At 42.2% G+C, this 17,338-nt stretch overlaps 1 long non-coding RNA gene across 1 annotated transcript; it reads left to right on the forward strand.

Annotated features, from left to right (window-relative positions):
• The first annotated feature begins 1,232 nt into the window (after window positions 1-1,232).
• Window positions 1,233-4,293, forward strand: LOC142839578 (uncharacterized). Its single transcript, XR_012908783.1, has 3 exons — window positions 1,233-1,284; window positions 1,824-1,928; window positions 3,572-4,293. It is a non-coding gene; the product is annotated as an uncharacterized LOC142839578 (long non-coding RNA).
• Window positions 4,294-17,338: the final 13,045 nt, after the last annotated feature.

Consider the following 17,338-nt stretch of genomic DNA (forward strand, 5'->3'; position numbering starts at 1 on the left):
AAGACCTTTCTACAAGTAAAAGGAAGGCTAATCAAGAAAAGAGTGGAGCTACAGATCAGGGAGGCCAATCGCTGTAACCTAGGGGCAGCCCCAGCTGCTAGTGAACCGAGGAAGTCTAGCTACAGATGTGGTAAGGGAATCTTGTGGGGATCAGTAAGGACCAGGGTAAGGACCTAGTGGTGGGAGAGCATCACATCTTGACTCTGGTGGCATCAGAGTGTCAAGGGGGAATCAAGAAGTGGGGTCCTAATGTAGGAGGTACCCAGTTTTGTAGGAATAGAACCATCAGCAGGAGCCTCAAAATGGGTAGGAATTGCTCCACATATGGGAGAAGAACCAGACAGAATTCAAACTCACCTTCAGCATTGTCCTGGGAGCATAAATCAGATACATAAAAATGCTGCATTGTTTGGGGGGCGTAGACCATAGCCTCTGATATTCTGTTCAAATAAGTCTTGTTTAGCCTGAGACGTGGCAAAATATTCGGTCTGCATTCAGGTGGCCTCAGCTGCGAGAAGAGGAGGGATGCTAGGGGTACTGAGCCAGGTGCATCATTGGTCATGCGTTCGTTTGTTTACTCATTTACTATATGAAAGGCATTCTTACTATTATTGCTACAGCCCGCCTGAGGAATGAGCCAGGCATTATGTTAACACATGCATGAACATATCCACCCATTCACATACACACACACACACACACACACACACACGCTTGTAGATACACACATGGGTGGTTGCACAGGAGGAATGGTAAGCATTGGTCATTTGCCAGCTGGGAAACCCACAGCACTCCTGAGCCTTGGGCACCGGGAGCTCCATGGATCAGTTCACAAGGTAGCTGCCAACATCAAAGAGGGACAGTTTTGTTTCAGAACCCCAGGTCTTGTGCCTCCAGAAAGTAAGTTGACACTTTCCCTTAGAATTAACAGAAAGGAAAGAAAAATATTTGAGTGGCCTTTGAATAGCTAAGCCTAAGTACAGGATAGACTGGACAAAGAGAGGACCTCGTTAAAAAGCAAATTAGTCCTTAAGGTAGTGGAGTGGGACTCTGTTTTTCCAACTAGAGAGCAGGCCAGCAACTTCTTTTCAACATCTAAGAGCAAAAGGACAGTTAGTTTGTTGAGCTTGAACCTGCTTATTATGCACCTTTATCAGAAACCATCGCTCTTTGCGTATCGATTTCTGGCCAACCATTAACTAGATATGACCTTAGAGCCTTGGTAATAGCTGGGGAACTCACCCAGGAGAGGGAAGCCTGCTAGTGTGGACCCCTCAGCCTGCGGTGAGTACTTTTCCATCCAGGTGGCATAAGAAGTGACCAACAGCCCAAATGGACCCCCAAGCGGCTGGCACTTACCACCAGAGACATAAAATGATCTAGACTTGACTAAGAAGAACTTCAAACCTGTGATGCTAGCTGCTGGCTTTGAAGGGTTAAAATCCATTTTCACGTAATAAAATTACTGATAGTCATGGTATTTAGCTGGGTGTACTTTGCACTTGACAAAATAGTATCCATTATCCTGACAACTTTTTCTCTCTCTGAGTCCATTTATATAAAGTTCAAAAGTAAACACAAGCAACTATGCTGTTCGGAAATCCATGCTTAGGTGAAACCGTAAAGCATTTCCAGGAAATGGCAATGGTGACATCAGGCCTTGCCAGACCCCGACAGAGAAAAGGCGTGTGACTGGGATGGGCCGTAAGAACCTTTTGGAAGGCAGGCCGCACTAATTTTTAACTGAGTAGGTCTGACACAGGCCTTAGATTGACATTCATGTGTGGCACTGTGCATTTATGACTTGTTTCGTTTGTCCACAGGTGTTTGATTTTACATATACAACAAATAACCAGGGAAAGGTCAAGAAAACTGGTTATTTGGGCTGTTATATCCAAAACTGACTACTGAATGTCTCAGTAATGTTGGTAAATATATTCCTAAATTAAATATATGTTATAATATTCTTGATATTTAGGCGCATGGGCGTATTTTTGGAAAAATGAGCTACAAAAGACAATACTAGAATAAGTATAATATACAAATTAAATTAAATACAAATTAAATAAATCAGAAATGTAGCAGAAGATTTCTTTAATTCCCCACTCTAAAACACCTGCCTCAAAAGCACACAGCTTATTATAATCTAATCTGTAAAGGAATTATTATTATGTCATTCTAGTTAATTACAGTAAACGTTAAGAAAAATGCTTACTGTCTTCATGAGAATAACATTGTTATGTCATAAGGTCTGCACAAGAATACTATCATGTATTCAATACTACAGAATATATTTTATATACATTCATATATGTGTATATGTAGTACTAAGATAGTAAACATCAAATTTATGTATTAAAAATTGGTTATTGGTTATTGTAGATCTAGGCTAGAGGTTAGAGAGGACTCAAAGTTATATAATATCCAGCAGTAAGATTGCCTTTGGTAATAATTAAGATAAATATATATTGAGAAATTTACTTGATGAAGTAAATGGTAACAACTCCATTTATCTGAGGACAAATTCTTAGATTGTAGTTAGGGATTATGCTGATTTTAAAAATTGATAATTTTAAGATGGTTGTGCTGGCCACAGAGATAAACCTTGTCTCAAAAAAAAAAGCCCCACAAAAAATTCAGAGTGGGGGGATTGGTAGTTTTAGGTCCTCCTATAAGATTGGTGATTTTATTAGCCCTGGGAGGTTGACTGGGTTTCTGGTAGGCATGATGATCAGGTCTTATATTCAATTAGAGAACTGTTGGTTGCTGCCAAGGTATGTGTGCCACTACTGCACTCTTGGCATTATTGTGCCACGCTGATCATTGTGGCTCATTGACTTCATAGTTGTGTAAGATTGTTGGTTGCTTCCTTCTTTTGGAAGCTTGTAATTATTTCTCTTTGCAATAGATAGAGGCCATTAAGAAAACCACAATCAAAATGCAGAGTTATGGAGCCCAGTTCCAAAAGATATATTTACAGTACAACCCCTACACCTAAGGCTCAAGAATCACTACAGAGAAGAGCAGAAAGATCATCAATGCCAGAGGAACAGGGAGATTGCTGTTTGCTTGTGTTTCCTAGAAATGTCGGAAGCTATATCCATAAAGTCTCACTAACATAACTGCCTATACATGAGTTGAGCAAGACAACAGAAAAAGACATGCAAACGTGCATGAGGGAAAATTCACAAGGTCTCAGTGTTACACAAGAACCACAGACAAGTAAGGAACACTGAGAGTGGGAGAAATAATTGTCCTCTGGGACGAGCACTCCAATTGGTTATTCAATTCCAAATGTTCATCCCTGGGAAAAATGCACATAACATTATCCATACTGAGCAAGTTGTACTTATGTATGTAGGCACACACATGAATGCATGCACACATCATATGTAACAACAACTAACAGAAAAAGAGGCTGTGAATTTGAAAGTGAGCAAAGAGAGGTATATGGGAGAGGTTGGAGGGAAGAAACGGAAGAAGGAAATGCTATAATTGTAATATATTCTCCAAAAATAAAAGGAAGAATTAAATAATACATGTTGATTTTTTTGTATCACTTGTTTTTCAGTTATCTATGAACCCAGAGCTTTCCAGTCTGGAGCTGCAGTCTAAGCAGCACCAAGAGACCTGCTCCAGGTGTCTAGGGATTACTTGCTGATGTCATGCAACAGTCTGCCCTATATCAGATGCTCTGGAGAAGCGGTGATGCTATTACTAACCACTCCACAGACCTCTTTATTTCAAAGAGAACCAAGCAGAGATTCTGGGCTGACTTTGGAATTGTTCATTAGTTTTCAAGCTTTCTTAAAGAGCGGTTTGGCCCTGTAACTGCTAGAAAAGTCAAAAACAAAGTGTTTGATTACCTTAGCCCTTCACTTGAAGCCAGTGGGAGAGATGGGCTCGCTTTCTTAGTAACAGCAAAACACCGAGAAACTGAAACTTTTACACATGAGTTTAGGTCTGGTTTTGATGTTTTCTACACAAGTGTGTTATATTCTTATTAGAAAATTCCTAGAAGAGTTCAGAAGAGACTGAAGATGGGGAAAAAAGCCACTGAGAAAGAAGCCTGACCTCCAGAGAAAATCACTGTTGAATTTTCGTGTCTTTAGTCTACGTTTGCACGGTGTTCCCAAAATGGGCACCCTGCAAATACCTTTTTGAAGCTTCCTGTTTAAAACTCAGCATCACGCTATGGCTACTTTTTCTAAGTAACAATTCTTCAGTAACATAATTCCTACCGCCTCTCTAACATAGCATTGTATAGAATAATAATATAACAGTTTAAAGTCATTCTGCTTGTTGGTTATTTGTCTTATTTACTTGCTGCTGTTATAATGTTTCAATAATCATCATTGTGAAAATTTTTTTATACAAACAACATCACCATCACCTTAGAAAAAGCTCCTAGAAGTAAAATCACTGGGTGTGGGTCAAAGGGTATGCCTACTTTGAATACTTTTGGTAATATTTTCCAAATTGCCTTTCAGAAAAATTGCATCAATTTATACTCCCACAAGAATACATAAATGTATTTCTGTAGTCAAGCCAATACCAGATGGCCTAATTTAAATAAACAATTTTATGATATTAAGATTAATTTTTTATTTTTTTAACCTCTCTATTGATTTGATTGCTTTAGCTATGCAAAGAAAAATTTTCTGTTATTTCTCCTGCTAGAGCTATAATGATAGATGGAAACTTGAGGACTCAGAAGCCTCGGGATGTAAACATCTTAACAATTTTCCAGCTAAAACATGAAGGGGGTCAACTATTAGTAAGAGAATAGATTTGTCTGCATTAGCGTTACATCCGCCAGGTCACGTCTTTCCTTTAAGGAACGCCCCACTAGGTGTAGCACATGCATGTGTTGTTAAAGTCCCTAACAATCATTCACAGAAATGAGGAGTCCAGCAAACCTCGTGTATCGATTCACCAAATCAACAATTCCTTGGCAATCTATTTAGAAGACCCTACAGGGGACGGCTGTGGGCAGAGGTTAGGCTGCCCATTAGCTTGTGCAAAGAGCTCCTCATGCAGCAATCACAATCTGTTTGCCGGCCCCTCAGACACTGGTTTCTCTCTTTGAGGTTAGGGAGGTGGAAAGCTTTTTATCCCGCAGTCACAGGCAAAGCACTTAGTAGCACAATGGAGAAGTTAAACCTGGAGGAGAGGGAGATTGCTGCAAAGCAAACCTTTCTACAAGGGTGTTGGGCGCCAGGCATGGGATTCCGTTTGCTTGAAATAATTTTTACACTACAAAATGCTCACACAACAAAACAATTGGGACAATGCTTTGGTGCATTCTGTTGGAATTTGATTTATTAGAGATGGCTTGACTAATGAGGCTTCTGGAAAGAACTTAGATCAAAGTAGCCTGGAGAAGTTTAGGGGAAGTACGGGTTTGTCTTTTGTTGTTTCAGAGCTCTGGAGGGTCGAACTGAGAAGGATGGTAGGTGTAAGCAACAGAAAGGCTGTTTTTAGGAGGCCCAAGGAAAGAGATTTCTAGCAATAACAGTTGTACCAAAAAGTAGAAAGAACACCTTTTCCAAGCTGTTCCTGGAGACCGTTTAGGACCATGGAGAAGCTATGGCCATTATCTTGGGGTCCAAAGTGGGTTGGGTGGACATAAGTTACAGTGGGTGGCTCAGCCAATGACTACGAACAGAGGAAATTTCAATTTATTAATCTCCAAATGGCTTATTGGCATTTAAAAGATTGAACCAATCAAATATGGCTCACAGCAGTAAGAAACCAATGGGTTGGTTTAGGCTGGAGCAATGGTTTTCAACCTGTGGGTCACCTAAGACCATCAGGAAGCACAGATATTTACATTACAATTGATAACAGTAGTAAAATTTCAGTTATGAAGTAGCAACAAAATAATTTAATGGTTGAGGGGTCACCACAGCATGAGGAACTGTATTAAAGGATTGCGGCATTAGGAAGATGGAGAACCACTGGACTAGAGTGTTAGGTTAGGTTGTTCTGAATCATAGGAGAATTTTTTTACGGAAATTTCCCTGGGAACTACACAGCTCTCCAAGGTAGCCCCTCTTCAATTAGCGAAAATGTCTGCTTTAACTTGCACCTCCAGTTCTCAGCATTGAGCTCCTAGTGCCTGCAAGACAAAGGAGGGAACACAGAAGATGCTCCTCCTAGGTAGTTTTCTGTTGCTGTGACAAACACACCCCGTCCAAAAGTAACCTGAGAAGGAAGTGGCTTATTTCATTTACTAGGTTACAGTCCACTGTTGAAGGAAGCCAAGGCAGAAACTTAAGGCCAGAATCTGAAGCAGAAACCATGGAGGAAGGCTGCTTACTGGCTTGTTTCCAGGTTCCTCTTCAGCTACTTTTCTTGTGTAGCCCAGGCTCATGTGCGTGAAGGTTGTTCTGCCCTCAGTGGGCTGGGCCCTCTTACATCAAATAGTCATCAAGAAAATGCCCCCTAGACATATCTACAGTCAATCTGATGGAGGCAGTTCTTCAATTCTGAGTCCGTCTTCCTCGCCATTATATTCACGTTTCTGGGCTTTTCTTGATGTTACATCTACTTATATCTTTTGGCTAGAACTCATCACCTCGTCTTCTCTGGTAGTGAGGCAGAGTGGCAAATATAGTATTCTGTTCATACAAAAGAGACTCATGAAATAGGTCTTATCCCACCGTGGGAGGAGACAGTGCTTTTCCTTAGTATTCTGCTTTGGTGGAAAATCATGAACTTCATTGTATCAGAGAAGAAATTGTATTGTACCTTGATTTATGCTTTACCACATAGACAACTGATTTGATCTAATTTTGGCAATATTTTTCTTCCTCCACAGTTGAAAAAAAGTTTCTTTTGACTCAGAAATTGGGGTATGTTCTCTGCGTTTGTATTCACATCTTCACTTACAATTATTGTCATGTTTAATACATGTAGAATGTATTCTACATGCGTAGAAATAATTTTATTATGGCTGACATTTTGAACATAAAATATGTGGTGAATTGACTAAGAACGGCCCCTCTAGGCTCAGATGTTTGAATGCTTGGTCACCAGGGAGTGGCACTATTTGAAAGGATTAGGAGGTGTGGCCTTGTTGGAGGAAGTGTATTACTGGGGTTTTAAAAGCCCAGGCCAAGTTGAGTCTCACTCTTCCTGCTCCCTGTGGAACTGGATGTAGAATTCTCTGCTCCTTCTCCAGCACCATATCTGCCTGCCTGAGTGTCTCTGTGCTCCCTTTGATAGTAATGGACCAATCCTCTGAAACAGTAAGTAAGCCCCAATTAAATGCTTTCTTTTATACGAATTGTCTTGGTGGTGGTGTCTCTTCACAGAAGTAAAGCAATGGCTAAGACACAATGTGATTTCTTCATATTCAACTCTTAACCTTTCTCTCAGGTAGCACTGGGCATCTGCTTCTTTTGCTTTCCTTGCTATCCCCCCCCCCACCTTTCCCAGTAGACCCTTTAGTTCCCATGATCCTTTTTTTATTTCCCCGCCCCCTGGCTTCCTGTCTGAGAGAAGACGCGCGCTGTTTGTATCTGTGGAACTTTTTTCACTTACAACAATGATCTTCATTAGTCTCCAGCCTTCGTCTAATTCCTGTATTTTAGGGAAGGATTGTCAAGGGTAGTTTCTAAGGTATAAGTCTAGTTATGACTTAGTCCTGGGATCTCTGGATACTCACTACTGAGAACATGGCTGGATTAGATATCGAAACCATACGCTTGGCGAAATTTTGAACAACAAAATTCTCTCTCTTGTAGTTGTAGGCCAGAAGCCTAAGTTCAAGATGTCAACAGACTTGGGCCCTCTGAGGACAATCTGTCCCAGGCTTCCTTCTGAGCTTCTGGTGTTTTGATAAAAATCTGGCCTTCCTTGGCTCGAAGAAGAGACATTCTGATCTCTGTCTGCCTCATCCACATATGTTCTCTCTGTGTGTCTCTTGGTGTCCAGATTTCTCCTTTTTATAAGGACACCGAGCATATCTGATGAGAGCCCACTCTGATGACTTCATCCTAACTTGATTGCCCCAGAAAAGACATGATTTCCAAAAAAGGTCCTAGTCTGAGGTCCAAACAGAACCAGAACTGCGACGCATAGTTTGAGGGAACACGATTCAACCCGTCACAAGGCAAACAGTGTTGTTCTGGGCACAGACTTAGATCAGCAGCTTAGGCTGGCATGGTGCCCACATGTGCCCACACCCATTTGCTGCCCAGCAACACGCTGCTCTCACTGTGGATCAGGGGCAAAGCTCTTGAGTGAAATCGGCGCCGTGTAAGGACTAAGTAGGAAGGACAAGCCCTGTTCTTACTCCAAACATCAGGGAACGAGCGACAAGTTTCTTTCCGTAGTGAGCTGCAGGAGAGGGTGTGTGGTGTCACAAGTCCCTCACCATTGTTTGTGGTGCTCTGCTCTTTCCATTGGCCTGTGTGTAGTCCTGGGATAGCAAGAGAACACTGGGGACAAAGAAGCAAGAGACATGACTTTAGATGCCCACTTTCTAATTGGACCTGGGAGGGAGGTGGCCTGGAAGCCTTAAGTTCTAGAATACATTGAATTTCTGGGTGACAGTTGATGGTGTTAACATAGACAATGTTAATAGAGGAACCTGTGACCACAAAGGTCTGTGTGGCTTTCTGGGACTTCAGTGTGGCGCAGGACGTTGAGAGAGCTCAGAAGCCATGGCTTAGGAGCCGATGGTGATGGCTGTAGCTTGGGCTTATCTCCACGCCCATCTAAACATCTATTTTCTGTCACCTGCCATCTAGCTATCTATGTCTTATACACACACAGATGCACACACCTTTGCTTTGGTGTGGGGGAGAGAGACATTTTTAATAGCCAGGTCCTTACTTTTTCTTTTGTTTTATTCCTGGAAAAAGATGAAATCGTTGATTTATTCTGTACCCGTTATAAACACTAGAAAGCAGAGGATCAACCGAAAGCTTGGTCACAAATAAATATCCAGCGAGGGAGGAGGAGGGCGGGAGGAAACTGTTATTGATTGGCTTTGTAAAAATCTGCTGCTGAAATCGATAGCAATTTCTGGAAATGCCAGACATTAATTTTGTGTGGCTTGAACAGCGGAGATAATAATAAACGTACTTACAAAGTGGGCCTCCTGACACTATTTCCTTGAGCCCCTTAAAATAACGCATGTGCCTGAGGCGTACGAAAGCCCCAGGAGACAGAATGAATATACTTTGACGGGAATGCCAGCCGAGCTGACCCCCACTTATGTCTCGTCTTTGCTGGAGGTGGCACTTGGGTAGGCATAGCGTGGAGAAAAGAGGCTCATTTAGGAAGGGCAATAGAATGAGGTGGGTCCTCACAGTCTCAAGAATAGAAAACTTTTTACCTCTCTCTCATGTTTTCTCTTCCCTGCCTCTGCCAGCTTGCCTGTTCCTTCCTCCTGGTTTGTGATGGCGGATAAGCCAGTCATCCCGAGCTCAGACCTCTCTCTGGAAAGCCAACTGTAATGATACTATTGCATATGGCTTCCTGCAAAGCCAACTGCAATGATACTATTGCATATGGCTACCTGCTGAACTGGGAACAGATAGAAGTCACTTTTCCATACTGCGCCTTCACTTGGTTTGTCATGGTCAGCAAGAATTTGCACTACTGATTTGAACAGTGAGAAAGGGCGTTGGTTCTATCAACCGGAGGATTTCTTGTTCTCTTGCTATGTGTTATCATTATATAACACTTGCAGTATTCTGAGTTGTCATGGTGTTGAAAGCCAAACCATGTCCTCTCATAGTGCCTGGCTTGGTGAAGCCTGATGCTTTCTCTTCAACAATCAAGAAACCATATTTAATGAGTTAGTCCTGGAAATATAATTCTTTTTTTTTTTTTTTTTTTTTTTTTTTTTTTGGTTCCTGTCCTGGAACTAGCTCTTGTAGACCAGTTGTTTTTTTGTTTTTTGTTTTTTGGTTTTTTTTTTTTTGTTGTTTTTTTTTTTTTTTGTTTTTTTTTTTTTTTGAGACAGGGTTTCTCTATAGCTTTAAGCCTGTTTTAAAACTAGCTCTTGTAGACCAGGCTGGCCTCGAACTCACAGTGATCCACCTGCCTCTGACTCCTGAGTGCTGGGATTAAAGGTGTGTGCCATTACCACCCAGCTGAAATATAGCTCTTTAAATACTTGAACTTGAGAAGTCAAAGAAACTTCTTGGTTGAACTAATTAATATGTGGAAAAAAATTTAAGTTAATTATTCAGTTACTTTTCTTTCTGTATACATTATTCCAGGGCCTATACAGAAAGCCAAAGTGTTACTCCTGGCTTCATGTCTGTCCTAGTTGGCGTACGTTAACTGTCAACTTGTCACATTCTAGGGTCACTTGAGGGGTCTCAGTTAAGGGATTGCGCAGATGAGATTGGTTCACCCATTTGTCTGTGTGAGATTGTCTTGATTGTTGACTGATGCTGAGGGCCATGTCTACTGTGGGCTGCAGTGTCCCCAGGCAGGTGGCTCTCAACTGTGTAAGAAAGCAATGTGCATAAGCTGGCCTGTGAGGAAGGCAACACTCTTCCGTGGTTTCTGTTTCAAATTCACGCCCTTTGACCTCCCTCAATGGATGGATCGTAACCTGTAAGCTGAACCAAGTACTTTCCTCCCTAACTTGCCTTCGGTCAACAGCACTGAGGAAACTAGAACACTCCCTGAAGGAACTCACAGCCTGTCCATGGAGATCAATTCATGCTCACAAATTGCCTCTGCGGATGTAGGATGCATTCCACATCACAGAAAGGCCACAGAGCATTCAGCTCATGAAAATTCAAAAGGAAGCTAAAGAGTTAGGCTCCAGTTTCCGAGTGCTTAGATGTAGAGGGGGAAAAAATGAAACGTTGAGTTGTCTATCTGCATGGAGTGGCGGAAGGAAGAAGAGGCAACAAGAAATAGAAGCTTTTCCAAGGAATATGAGAGAGGTGGGAGTTCCAGAGTGGAGGAGCCGAAGCGGGGGGCTTCAGATGGACAGTGAACCCTTTACACATCACATGGTAGGTCTCTATGTTGTTTCAGAGGCTTCAGACGGGTAGTGAACACTTCACACATCATGCGGTAGGTCTCTACGCTGCTTCAGCAGCTTCAAGATGTCACAAGAATGAAAACGGCATAGTCTGCCAGTATTTCGCAAGTGGCATCACAATCTGCTGGGATGACACTGAGTTGAGCCGTTGCAAAACCTTTTCAGATTTCAGCGGGACACAGGCTCCTAGGAAGATGCATAGGCTCTGATCCGCATTCCTCCTGCTTGAGGGATGGACCACAGTGGTGGTGGTAGTGAGGCCTCCCTTCACTTGTGAACTGGGAGGTTTCAGTGGAGCTCTTCCTGGGGACAAACTCCGTCGTGCCCAGAAGAAATGCAGAGCCTGTCTTCATGTCAGCAGGGTCTAAGTACACAACCTGGATCTCCACTGAGGGCCTGCTGTGACAAGGCATGCTCCTTTCTCTGACGAGCACCGTCAACAAAAAATTATCCCCAAACTTCCACATTTGGCAAAAGACAGGTTCACAGATGGGAGGCAACTTCAGGTAGAACGAACTTGGGCGATTTCATACCAAGGTATACTATACTCCAATTTCTGACATCATTTGAAAGCAGCCAGAGAGAAGCTGATCCTTGACTGTAGGAGGAAAGCAGCTGGGTGGCAGATTTCCCATCAGAAACCACAGAGGCCAGGGAGAAGCAGCCCTGCGGTGTCCAAGTTCTAGAGAGAAGCGAGTGAATCCAGGGCCCGGCATCCCGTAGCATCACATCCTTTAATAGTGAAGGAAAAGCAAGACATGCTCAGATGTAGGGAAATCGCCGAGCAAGAGGACAGGAGGATGCCTGCCTGGGCTGCCAGCACTTGGGAGGCAGAGGCAGGAGGAAGACTCAGAGGATACCTCAACAGATACTCTTTAAACAGAAGGGAGTGAAAAATGAGAAGGCTTGCAAGACTGAGAATGAAAAATACAGTAATCCAAAGTTCCAGCAAGTGCAAATGACCTTCCTTCAAGTCTTCCAATTTGTGCTTGAGGATTGGCACATAGCATACGGCTTCCTAACTCTACCCCCAGACTATAGCGAGAAGAGATCTATGTAATGCAGAAGGAGAAAGAGATGATAAGGTAGATAGATTTTCTATACTTTAGGAAACTTTAAATTGTGGCATGTATATGTGATGTAAAGCCTAAGAAATTGATGGTTTAAAATATTTTATTAGGTGATATATTCAAGAACAATATGGATAAAATTAATGGAATTCCCTGAAGTGTTCACATAACATTTTTAAAAAGCAGGATAATGAAAACAGAACAAATAGAAAAAAATAAAATGTCAGATAACATCGATTATATTTGCAATTTTGTTGTATGTTAATGATATGACTATGTACATGTATGTCAACTAAAAGATGGAATGGAATATAATATGTGGATCTATAGGTTGTGTGTAGTGGCACACACCTTTAATCTACACAGTAGGAAGGCAGAGGCAGTTGGATCTCTGTGAATCAAGGTCATCCAGACTGTAGAGTGAAATGATATCTAAAGAAAAATAAAAGGCTGAGTGAAATGTGAAAACATACCTATGTATATAGATACAAATCCATGTAAGCTGCCCCCAGGAATTCAACACACATACAAAGCCGTGGAAGGGAAAAGGGCAGAAGATAGAGCATTCATTCAGACATTGCTCAAAGAAAGCACACATGACTGGCTAATATCAGAGAAAGTAGACCCTTTATCTTTTAACATATTTCTTATTGATTCTTTGGGAATTTCACATCATACACACGAATCACAATTATTTCCCAGTCCCTCCATATCTGCCCTTCACCCTTGCAGCTCCCCCTCCCATCAGAAGAAAATAAAAATAGTAATTAAAAAGAAAGTGAACAATAAATACTTCTCTTGGTCTTTCCTGCTGCTCTACCACCTCTTCTGCCTTGGTGGCATTGGGAGCTGCGGTATGTCACACAGTATGCCCTTTTGTCTAAATAGCTTTACTTGCAAATGTTCATTGCAAAGAGCTGTTGGTCTGGCTGAAGGCCTCTGGCTGCTGGTACACCATCAATCCTGGACCCTCACTGAAACTCCCCTCTGATACCCTTCTGTTGCCTAGAGTCATGGAGATTTTGCAGCTATGGTTCTGCGGGACCTGTCCCAGCAGCTCATAGATGAGTAAGACTGTTGGTGATTTTTCACCTAGTAGTATATAAAGAACCTTCCAGCACTATGAATGGTAGCTGGAAGGAATGAAGCATCTGGTAGGTAGCATTTTGATGTCTCCATAGTCTATGACTCAACTGGGTAGTACCTCCATAAAGTTCTAGAGGGTGGCCAAGATCAATGGAAATAATCTGTACTGTTGGGGGGAATGCCTGTAGCATCCCACTGACCTACAACTCAAAAAGAGGCAATCTATACTCAACACTGGGCTTTTATTTTGACAGCCTATGGTGTCTGAATGAGGCACTGCCTTCCTATTTTAGGCTGATTCTATTTAAACTTTTTATATATGTCTATGGATATATTTTAGGAAGGGTCTAAAGTAATAGTTTTCTATTTTGCATTTTCAAAGATTTCAGTATTAGATCCCTCTCTATACTTTTATCCTGGCCTTCCAGTACCCACACCACTCAACCCCTCCTGTTCCATATCATCTGCTTTCTCTCCCCCTTCTGCTGAAATCTCTACCCTTATGAGATTTCTCTCTTCCATAGGTTCTCTAGTTTAAACATAATCTAAGATTTAAACACATCTAAAGATTCAAAGAGAGCACCTATATGTGAGAAAGAACATGTGTTTGCCCTTCTGACTCTGAGTAACGTCACTCAGAACAATTATTTACAGCTCCATTCATTCCCCTTTAAACTATCATAATGACCAGCCTGGCAAGAAACACCCATGGAGCAATAGTGACATGAATGTTATAGAAATAACTAACTACTTTCTAGTTAGGTTAAAGCCCACACCCAAGACAGAACTCATGCCTACCAGCCCATTCATGGGTCTGAGTACCTGCCTGTTGCTAGGTATAGACCATAGCCCCTAGGGAAGAATCTACTATTATGTAGTGCAAATTCCAATTGGCCTTAAGAATAAGAACCTGGAGTCAGATATTGGGATTAATGCTGAAAGATCAGAGAAGCAGTGTGGCCTGCCACTGTTCTTATCTCTACTGAATTCTCACACCAAAGGGGTGATCTTGTCTCTACAAACCCTCAGACTGAATACCTTGCGTTCCTGTCTCCCCCACCCCAATTCCCCTATCTTCCTCTCTCTGCCCAGCCATAGTCCTTCCTGTCTCTGTCTCCCCAGTGCTAGGATTAAAGGCCTGTGACTCCCAAGTACTGGGATAAAAGGTGTGAGCTGCCACTGCCTGGCTCTGATTCTCTTTTAGACTGGATCAAACACGTGTAGTCCAGGGTGGCCTTGAACTCACAGAGATCCATCTGCCTCTGCCTCCACCTCCAGAGTGCTACGGTTAAAATGTGTGCCACCACTACCTGGCCTCTATGGCTAACTAGTGGCTAGCTCTACACTCTGATCTTCAAGCAAGCTTTATTTGTTAAAGCACGAGTAAAATATCACCACACTGCTATTACTCTAGTAAATGGACATAAGGTTATACCAAGCTCTAATGACTTTAATATCTATACTTACATCTATTTCTCCTTAAACTGTCATCGGAGAAGCTTCTTGCAAAAAGTGCTGATTAACACAGAGACCCACAATTGGCCAAGGTGCAGAGAATAAGAGACAGCAGCGTGCTGGGTCTTGACCTCTCTATTACCTGCCCTCCTCTCACGCCTCATGGATGATTGTGGGAGAGAGGGCGGAGATACTGCAAAAGGCCAAGGAGGTGGATGACTACAAGGAGACCGTGTTTACTGGACACATCAGGGCACTTGTGCATATGCATTCACAGCAATTGCGACAGCATGCATAAGACCTTGCAAGAATAAGCCAGAGAAACACGGCTGTATGGGGAGTGGAGGTGAGCATGAAATCTCACCCATAGCTAAGTAGTTACTGACAATTGATAGCTGCGAGGAGAGAGAGAGAGAGAGAGAGAGAGAGAGAGAGAGAGAGAGAGTGTTAGTTTTTCTTAAAAGTATGTCCCCTGGTGGGTTAACCATGCCCCAGTGGAAGGGGCTGTATGTTTAAGATTAAACATGCAACACAGATCGGTCTTATTAGGTTTATTTTACAAAATGATACAAAATTGGGGGGAGGCAGTGTAGGGGGAGGGGATCTGGGAAGAGAGGGGCTGGGGAAGGAGCTGAATATAAATACATTAAATATAAACAAATTATTATTAAATATAAATAAATTAAAATACATTGTACAAAATTCTCAAAAAAAAAAAAAACAATAAAAGCACACTCCTTTAATCACTGCATTTGAGAGGCAGAGACAGACAGATCTCTGTGAGTTCAAGGCCATCCTGGTCTACAAAGAGAGTTCCGGTACAGTCAGAGTTGTTACACAGAGAAACCTTGTCTCAAAACACCAAAATAAATAAATAAATAGATAAATAAATAAATAAATAAAAATAAGAAAAAAACCTCTCCAAATCATACAAAATGAAATCAATGACATCGATAAAGACATTCCACCAAAGATTCCACACGGCTGGCAAATAAGTGTGAGAAGAGACTTCAGTGTATCCATGAGTGGGGACCCAAGGTAAAAATAGGAAGTATCGTATCTCTACATTCTCCATCAGAGTACCAAAACAACAACATCAACAACAGCAACAACAACAAGCCGTGAGAACACCAAGTGCTAGCAAAGTCTGCAGAGAAACTGGCTCCCCTGACCGACATCTTCCATGGTTGGTGAGAAAACAAAACAGCACCATTTCTTTGGAAAGTAGTTTGGCGGTGTCTTTAAAAAAAAAAAAACAGAGAAAATGAAGCCAGGCAGTGGTGACACATGTCTGTAATCTAGGCACTCAGGAGTCAGAGGCAGGGGGATCTCTGTGAGTTTGAGGCCAGCCTGGTCTACGTAGTGAGATTTAAGACAACTAGGGCTACACAGAGAAACCCTCTTTTGAAAAACTAAAACAAAATATCTCCAAACCAAACCAAACAAACCAAACCAAACCAAACAAACAAACAAACAAAAAAATATAAAACAAACAAGCAAAAACCCCAGAGGAAATGACGCTGGCTGGAGAGCAGCTCTGTGTTTAAAAGTGTGGACTGGCCTCACAGAGGACCTGCGTTGGTTCTCAGCACCCACATCAGGTGGTTTGCACCCATCTTCAGGGGGTCAGATGCCTCTGGGCTCTGGCTGTACCTGCATCCAAGTGCATATACCCACATGTAGACAGACACAAATACAGAATTAACAGTAAAATAAATCTTAAAATGAACCCAAAGGAAACAAGCTTTCGTATGCAAAACAAGTGTACGTCGTATTTATCCTCAAGAAAGGAAGACCTGTGCTCAGACGAAACCCTAAGCAGGAAATTCACAGTAGCTCCAGAAAACACCACGAAATTCATAATAGCCCCAAGTTGGAAATAACCTAGGTGCCCTTCAGTGGGTGGACAAACTGAAGGGCGTTCAGTTACAAGATTTAACCCAGCAATAATCAGCAGCTACTGATTAGTATTCTGGATGGATCTCCTCTTTACAGTGGACTTTTTAATTTTTAAAAAATGTTTTATTCAGGTGACTGAGAGGTCCTTGGAGCCAGGCAAGAGGCCCTGCTCCTGTGCTGCTTGCATCCAGAAAGAATCTTTGTCTGGTGACAGATGGAGATAGAGACAGAGACCCACATGGGAGTACTGGACTGAGCTCCCAAGGTCCAGTTGAAGAGCAGAAAGAGGGAGAAGATGAGCAAGGAAGTCAGGACCGCGAGGGGTTGGTCCACCCACTGAGACAGTGTGCCTGATCTAATGGGAGCTCACCAAAGCCAGCTGGATGGGACTGAATGAGCATGAGATCAAACTGGACCCTCTGAATGTGGTTGACAATTGAGGCAGACTGAGAAGCCAATGATAATGGCACTGGGATTTGTCTCTACTGCATGTACTGGCTTTTTGGGATCCTATTCTATTTGGATGCACACCTTCCTAAGCCTGGATGGAGGGGGGAGGGCCTTGAACTTCCCACAGGGCAGGGTATCCTGCCCTCTAGGGAACGGGAGGGAAGTGGGAGGAGAGGAAAAAGTGGAAATTTTGATTCCTATTATTAATAAAGTCATAAAAAATTTAAAAAAAGAAAGTAAATTAGGTACAAGACTTTGGACTCATCAAATTACGATACATATGTAGTACTTTCTCTGAATTTGTTAAAATCAAATGGACTAGACAGTGAGCTACACTTATTGCTTGTATATATTG

This window comes from Microtus pennsylvanicus, chromosome 1 (genome assembly GCF_037038515.1).
Source record: "Microtus pennsylvanicus isolate mMicPen1 chromosome 1, mMicPen1.hap1, whole genome shotgun sequence".
Classification (NCBI taxonomy): Eukaryota; Metazoa; Chordata; class Mammalia; order Rodentia; family Cricetidae; genus Microtus; species Microtus pennsylvanicus.